This window comes from Ricinus communis, chromosome 1 (genome assembly GCF_019578655.1).
Source record: "Ricinus communis isolate WT05 ecotype wild-type chromosome 1, ASM1957865v1, whole genome shotgun sequence".
NCBI lineage: Eukaryota > Viridiplantae > Streptophyta > Magnoliopsida > Malpighiales > Euphorbiaceae > Ricinus > Ricinus communis.
Genome location: NC_063256.1, coordinates 17,663,595 through 17,671,969, shown reverse-complemented (window position 1 = coordinate 17,671,969; position 8,375 = coordinate 17,663,595). Strand labels below are relative to the sequence as shown.

Below are 8,375 nucleotides of genomic sequence, written 5' to 3'. Positions count from 1 at the left end.
GCAGTAAGTCTAGGATCACCATTTGTGCTAGTCTGTATCGATAAGTTCACTGCCTTAGATTTTAGCTACACAAATAGCCTATCAAGCTTTTGGTGCCGTTGCCGGGGAAATTTTTGTGTGAACTAGAGTGAATTTGTGTTTTTTTACTAATCTAGACATTTCTATTTTCCTTGTCCTTTCAATTTTTTTATTTATTCTTTAGTATTGTATTTATTCTTGTGTTCTATGGTTGTTGTTTATCCATTTCAGGTAGTTTATGACCAAAAGCTCTAATCCTACTACTGTAGACCCTCTTGCTGAACCAGAGCGATCCCTCCATTTGTTGAGGAAGTGTATGCAAGAAGAAGAGGAGGCGCAAAAAGAGTTTGAAGCTACCATGAATAGACCAGTAGGGATGTCGGACAACAATCGGGCTGCGGATGAAGCCAGAACTATGTAGGAGTTTGCTAGACCTTTTCTTGAGGGACAGACGAGTATATTGCAACCACTTGTGGCAGCCAACAATTTTGAAATAAAGCCAAATGTGATACAGATGGTACAAAATAGTGTAAACGCTCTCATCGTCAACTTCTTGGAGATCTGCGACACCTTCAAGATAAATGGAACAACTAATGATGCCATTCGGTTGAAGCTGTTTCCTTTTTCTCTGAGGGACCGAGCAAAAAGATGGTTGTAGTCGCTCCCAGCCAACACTATCACTACATGGAGAACATTGGCTGAGAAATTTCTCTACAAGTACTTTCCTCTAGCTAAGACTGCTAAATTAAGGAATGACATTTCTTCTTTTGTGCAAATGGAAGATGAGAGCATGTATGATGCCTGGGAGAGGTACAAGGACTTGTTGAGATGTTGTCCACACCACGGTCTACCAGTCTCGATGTAGGTTCAGACATTTTATAGTGGTTTGAACCTTGCTACTAGAAAAATGGTTGATGCAGCAGCAGGAGAGGCGCTAAACAGTAAGATGCCCGAGCAGGCTCAGAACTTAATAGAGGAGATGGCCATGAGGCAGGGAGTGGTCAATCATTTGGACTCCACAGCAGCCTTGGCAGCTCAAGTAGAGCTTTTGACCAAGAAGTTAGACCAACTTTAGATGCCGGTTCATGCAGCCTAGATAAGCTGTGAGTTTTGCGGTGGCCATCACTATGGTGCAAACTGTAATGCGGGAGGTATGTTTGCTTCAAGTAATAATTATTCATCTTCTATTGTTTCTGCTGACATTGAACAGGTAGACTGCATGGGTAATGCACCTAGACAACATAACAACCCATACAACAACACATACAACCTTGGCTGGCGTAATCATCCAAATTTTAGGTGGAGAAACAACAATAACCAAGGTCCACCAGGCTTCTAGAGACTACATCAGTAGCGACCATAGCAGGAGCAATAGGCTATACCATCACAGCCCCCTCCACTAGCCGAGAAGAAATCTAACTTGGAGGAGCTGATGATGAAGTTTGTCACGTCGACTGAGACGAGATTCCAGCAGACAAACAGTGCTCTTAGAAATCAGCAGGCGTCCATCCAGAATTTAGAGAGTCAAATTGGGTAGATTTCTAAGATGCTGTCTGAGAGGTCACAAGGATCACTCCCCAACACAATAGAGTCAAACCCTAGGGAGCATTGCAAGGCTGTCACCTTGCGATCAGGTAAGCAATTATCTAGCTCTCTACCATTAGCTGATGATGATGATGTTTTCATGCAGGATAAGCCAGCTAGGAAGGAGCTAGAGCCCAGACGATGGTAAGAAGAAAAGTGGCAAGCGGTAGAAGAGTCCACGTGAGAGTACTAGCAATTAGTCCCCTACCCTACTCGACTTAAGCAGGAGAAGGTTGATAAGAAATTTGGTAAGTTTCTTGACTTATTTAAACAACTGCGTATTAACCTACCTTTTGTTGAAGCTATTTTGCAGATGCCGAAGTATGCCAAGTTCTTAAAGGAAATCTCGAGTAACAAAAGGAAGCTGGAGGATTTGGGACTAGTGACTCTGAACGAGGAGTGTTGGACTATTCTTCAGAACAAGCTACCACTCAACAGGAGAGATCCAGGGAGTTTTACTATTCCTTGTATCATTGGCGATTTGCCTATTAGTAGTGCATTAGCTGATTTAGGAGCTAGTTTAAATTTGATGCCCACTAGTCTGTTTGATAAGTTAGGTTTGAGTGAACCTAAGCCCACTAGGATGAGCATTCAGTTAGCTAATATAACTATTAAGATTCCTAGGGGTATTATTGAAGATGTGCTTGTTAAGGTAGACAAGTTTATTTTTCCTATGGATTTTATAGTTATGGATATGGAAGGTGAGAGTACTGTGCCTTTGATCCTAGGTAGACCTTTTCTTACAACATCTAGGGCTGTAATAGATGTTGTGATAGAAAGCTTCAACTTAGGGTAGATGATGAGACCATTACCTTCGACTTAGCTACTACTATGAGACACTCTTTAGACCATGATGATGCTGTGTTTTCTATTGATATTCTAGATGATTTGGTTGAGTCTCATTTATAGGAAATATTGCTTGTTGATCCTTTGCAGGTATCTTTGCAAAGAGAGGAGAAGGAGTTGTCCAACGAGCAAGTGTTGGAGCAGCTCGCTAGTTTTAGCTCGAGCCTACATTCTCGATCCTTTTCTTTCTCTTGACAGGTCAGAAGTGCAGAAAGTGAAGTCTTCTTTCGAGGCCCCTCCGACCTTAGAATTGAAGGAGTTACCTAAGCACTTAAGCTATGGATTCTTGGATCAGGAAGAAAAGTTGCCGGTGATTATTACAACAGATTTGACACTTGAGGAGCGAGCAAAAACTCTAGATGCACTCAAGAGGTATAAGAAGGCCTTCGCCTACAAGATTCATGATATTCTTGGGATCAACCCTAGTTTCTATTCTCATAAGATTCTTATGGAGGATAGCTATAGAGCAGTAGTTCAGCCACAAAGGCGGCTTAACCCGAACATGAAAGAAGTAGTAAAAAAGGAGGTAATTGAGCTCCTTGATGTAGGATTGATTTATCCTATTTCTGATAGTTCTTGGATGAGCCCTGTGCAGGTTGTGCCGAAGAAAAGAGGCATGATAGTAATTCGCAATGAGCAAGATGAGCTGATACCTGCACGGATGGTTATGGGATTCCGAGTTTGCATCGATTATAGGAGGCTTAATAATGCAACTCGGAAGGATCACTTCCCTCTTCCTTTCATTGATCAGATGTTAGAAAGATTGGCAAGACATATGTTTTACTATTTGCTTTATGGTTTTTCAGGATATTTTCAGATCCCAATTGCACTTGAATACCAAGAGAAGACAACTTTCACCTGCCCCTATCAGACATTTGCTTATAAACGGATGCCTTTTGGTCTATGCAATGCGTCAGCTATGTTTCAGCGGTGTATCATGGCCATTTTTGATGATATGAGTCAGGAGTCGATGGAGGTATTTATGGATGACTTCTCTGTTTTTGGTAATTCATTTTCTCACTGTTTGGCAAATCTAGAACGCATGTTAGCTAGGTGCATTGAGGCTAACTTGGTGCTAAATTGGGAAAAGTGTCATTTTGTGGTGAGAGGGAATTGTTCTAGGGCATAAGATTTCAGATGCAGGGATGAAAGTCGATAGAGCTAAAATCGAAACAATATCTAAGCTACCACCCCCTAGTTCTGTTAAGGCTGTTAGGAGTTTCTTAGGCCATGTTGGGTTCTATAGAAGATTTATTAGAAATTTCTCTGAAATTGCTAGGCCTCTTACTCAATTACTAGTTAAGGATGCACCTTTCATTTTAATGATGCATGTTTGTCTTCTTTTGAGTTATTAAAGAAACTTTTAACCACAGCAACTATCATGGCTTTGCCTGATTGGGGGCTGCCCTTTGAACTAATGTGCGATGCTAGTGAATATGCAGTTGGAGCTATGCTTGGACAGAGGTATGATAAAAAGTTCCAACCCATTTACTATGCTAGTTAGACTTTAACAAGAGGCCAGGAACATTACACTACTACAGAAAAGGAGTTGTTGGCTATTGTTTATGCCTTCGACAAATTCAGATCATACCTCGTTTTATCAAAGACCATCGTCTCCACTGACTATTCAGCTTTGAGGTATTTGTTTAATAAGCTTGATGCTAAGCTAAGATTGATCAGATGGATTTTATTGTTGCAGGAGTTCGACAATAAGATTAGAGGCAAGAAGGGCGCACAAAATTTGGCAACGGATCACCTATCTAGACTGGAGAATCTGAGCTTGGAAGCACTTGATGAGAGCATGATAGATGATCGATTTCCAGAGGAGCACTTGTATTCATTGAAGGTATATTCTGACTTTCCTTGGTTTTCTGATTATGCTAACTACCTTGTGGCTAGGGTCTTACCAAAGGGTATGACTTATCAGCAAAAGAAGAAATTCTTTGCTGATTTGAAATACTACATTTGGGAAGATCCCTTCCTATATCAAGTGTGTGCAGACCAGGTCATCCGCCGATGTGTTTATGGCGAAGAGAATCTCCAGATTTTGAGGCACTATCATGAAGGACCCGCAGGAGGCCTGATGTTGATGATTCTATGCATGTTTATTGACTGTTTATCAGTCGTTTATTTGTGTATTTGAGTCATATTTATTCCTGTTTGATCGCACTTTGGTATGTTTATGAGTTTTTCAGGTTTTCGGACTCTTTGAAAGAGATTGATTGATTTACAAGCAGAAACCAAGCTATTTGGATGATTTACGCATATTAGATGCTTATCAGAGTCGATTCCTTATTGGCATGCATTTTGAGGCTTTTGCACGACCTCCTTTGGACAATTTCAGAAATTTGGCATTTTATGGAGGTGGGTGCCCGTTGCACGGACCGTGGCATGGCTAAGGCACTTCTGTCTATAAATAGGCGCATGCAAAATGAGACAGGGTTCCGCTTCTGATTTCTGGACTTCTCTACGCGCGCGACCCCTTACTTTTGCACTTATGTTCTTGACATTTTGGGAGACTAACGTCAGTTCAAAGGATTGAATTGGAGGATTCAAGCAAAGATTGAAGCTTCTAGACAATTGACCGAGGCATCCAAGATCCATACTTGAGGATAGTTTCAGAATTGGCACTTGCGACATTCCCACTCCGATTCAAGAGAAGAGCGGTTACATGTTCCATTTTCTTTTCTGTTATTTATTTCCTTTTGTATTTGTTTCTTTCATTATGAGTAGCTAGGACTGCTGAACCCATTGGGGTTTACCTATGTTGATGAATTGTGTTTAATTATTGGATTTTTATTTGCCATTTTGTAATCTTCTTACTGTTTAGTAATAAAATTTGATTCAATTAATTTGAGATAAATTAATTGTCTTTTGGGTTATTTCTTGACATTGAGAAATGCTTGTTACAACTGAAAATTAAATAGTAAGAACTGGTAGTTAAAATTTAGAGATAAGGTTAATTCACTCTCCGGATTAAGAATTAATAACTCTTAATAGTTCTAAATCATTCTTAATGCTAATCTGTAATAATCTGATAGGAAGAGATTTGATGAGCATAGTTTTACACATATTTGCTTGCATACTATTGCGTATGTTCTTAGCAATTATTGTGCTTTTATTCCCAGATCACCCGTGTTTTGTGTTCTTTTGCATTTCAGGAACATCTATATGACCATCATCGGTGTTTAAGCAATTATAGATCAATACGTGCGGAAACGGACGAGAATTAATTAAGATCGGACAAGAGCCCGCGTTGCACACATTGAGCACGGCCTGAGTCAATGCCGTGCTGACCATCACGGCCTGGACTCTGGCCGTGACCAACCATTGAAACTTGGTCTTCAAAACAATGGTTTGAGCACGGTTTCCGTAGCCATCACGGCCTCCAGCACGGGGAGCAACACGGTCATGGTGAAACCCTAGTTGGTGAGATCCACGATTTAGCGGCATGGACTCGGGCGTCAGCGGCCCGTAGCGGACCTTGACCACGGTGTCTTGAGTTAAATATATAAGAAAAATGAATTTTTCTTAGAAAATGGGGAAGAGAGAGAGGAAAAAGAGTGACATAGAGCCCTGGCGGCTGGTTCGGTTTCTGCACAGTATTGAGTGCGAGAGAGAGTTGCGGGGAGTAAGAATCCCGGAATCGCAAGGTTCCGAGTGCAAAACCGTAGTGGAAGCAATTCAAGAGGCAGTTTGAGAGATTAATCAAAGTGTAGATCCAGATTTGGAGTTGTTCATCCAATTCGAGAGAAAAGGGTGTACATGTTTTATTTTCATTATTCTTTCATTGTAATTGATTTCCTAGATTGTTTTAAACATGAACATGTTTAGCTAGACTGATTTAATCCATTGGGATTTCTTTACTATGTTGGCTTGATATTATATTGTTGGATTGTTTGAGTTGGTTTTGTATTCTTCTTGTTTTCAGTATTAATAAGATTATGCATTATTCATGAGACGTTGTGAATTGTGATGTTTAGATTGCTTTATGAGATTGAGAAATCTGTTTAGCAATTGGAATTTTGAATAACAAGAACTGGTTAATAATCGCTTAGAGATAAGGATAATTAACTAGCCGGATTAAGAATTAACAAAGCTTAATAGAGGCGGATTAAAGCTTAATGCTAATTTAAGAATCAATCGTTAGGAAGAGATTCCAACTTTAGGTTATTAGGTTTAGGAATTCGGTTATCTCGAGAGAGAAATCGAATTCGGTTAAGAATTCATCCACGGGTAGCATAATTAGACTCACCGATCCTTTATCTTTTGTTTGATTGCCAACTAGTTTAGATTTCCTTTAGGTTTGTCTTCTTGTCTTGATTATTTCACTTATCAATTACTCCTACATCTCCCTTAGAACTTAGCTCGTAGTTAATAGTTAGTTTAGAATTTATTCATTATCCATTTTAGGTTAATATAACAAAGAACAAAGGAGTAACTCTGGGCTTTCGCTTTCCCGAGGAATACGACCTTGATACTCGCCATTAGTGCTAATCGCATCGATAGGTACACCGCCTTAGATTGTAGCTAACACGGTAGCACACATCAAGATTCCATTAGGTTAGTGCGGATTTAGGAACTTAGTGAGCTCGAGAGAGGAGCCGAGTTCGATTCGAGTTGACGGGTAGCAGGATTGGTATTTTATAAAATCAACCTTAGAATTCCATCACTTAGGTCCCCTTTGGGTTTGCTTCTTTGTTACGGTTATCTTTCGATTGTCAGTTGCTGTTGTTCCTTTATTTGCATTCATAAGCATTAGTTAATTAATTTAGACTTCTCACACCTTATTTCAGACTAAATAACATAACGAATAGTAGTAACTTTAGGTTCACCCGATCTCCAGGGATACAACCTTGATACTCATTAGTGCTAGACCGCATCGATAAATTCACTGCCTTAAGTGTAGGTTGCATAAGTAGCCTATCAAGTTTTGGCCTTGTTCTTGGGAATTAACTGAACTACGTTGAATTGTTTTTATGTTAATTTAGTCATTATCTATTTATTTATTTATTCTTTATTTTTTATTTTATTATTTTTGTTGATTGGTGGTTGTTTGGTTGTCGGTTTCAGGTAGTTTATGACCAGGAGCTCTAACCCTAATCCTTTAGCACCCTTATCTGACCTGGAGTGCTCTCTCCGATTATTGAGATGACGTTTGCAGGTAGTTGAGGAGGACGGCGAATTCTGATTCGGGTTCAAGGAGTTGACACGATGGAGAACCTCAACCCCAGGCCAATGTTGATCAGAGGACGATGTACGAGTTTGCTCGACCATCTTTGGATGGGATAAAACTAGTATACTCAGACCTGCTGTAGCGGCCAATAATTTTGAAATAAAAGCCAACGTTATCCAGATGATCCAGCAGAGTGTGCAGTTTGGAGGATTGCCCAGCGAGGATCCCAATGCACATATCTCTAATTTTTTGGAGATTTGTGACACATTCAAGATAAATGGAACAACCGATGACGCCATTCGGCTGAGATTGTTTCCATTTTACTTAAGGGACAGAGCTAAGAGATGGTTGCAATCCCTTCCACAGCAAACGATTACTACCTGAAAGGCATTGGCCGAAAATTTTTTATATAAGTATTTTCCTCCCGCTAAAACTGCTAAACTTAGAAATGACATATCTTCTTTTTTGCAGTTTGATGATGAAAGCATGTACGATGCATGGGAGAGGTTTAAAGATCTTTTGAGATCACGCCCACATCACGGATTGCCGGTGTGGATGCAGTTCGGACCTTCTACAGTGGGTTGAATCTTGCAACGAGGCGGATGGTGGATAGTGCGACAGAGTGGGGCAAGCGATGCAAGGCGTACAGCGGGCTCGAAAACACGATAGAAAATGGCCATGAACAACTATCAGTGGCAATCCTCTAGGAGCCGACCAGGAAGACAGGGAGTGGTTAACTAAGTGGACTCTA

General features: G+C 40.3%; 2 non-coding genes across 2 annotated transcripts; both read right to left on the bottom strand.

The window, feature by feature from the left end:
* Positions 1-760: 760 nt before the first annotated feature.
* Positions 761-867, bottom strand: LOC112534248. Its single transcript, XR_003078549.2, has one exon. It is a non-coding gene; the product is annotated as a small nucleolar RNA R71 (small nucleolar RNA).
* Positions 868-8,062: 7,195 nt separating this feature from the next.
* LOC125369057 lies at positions 8,063-8,169 on the bottom strand. Its single transcript, XR_007214550.1, has one exon. It is a non-coding gene; the product is annotated as a small nucleolar RNA R71 (small nucleolar RNA).
* Positions 8,170-8,375: the final 206 nt, after the last annotated feature.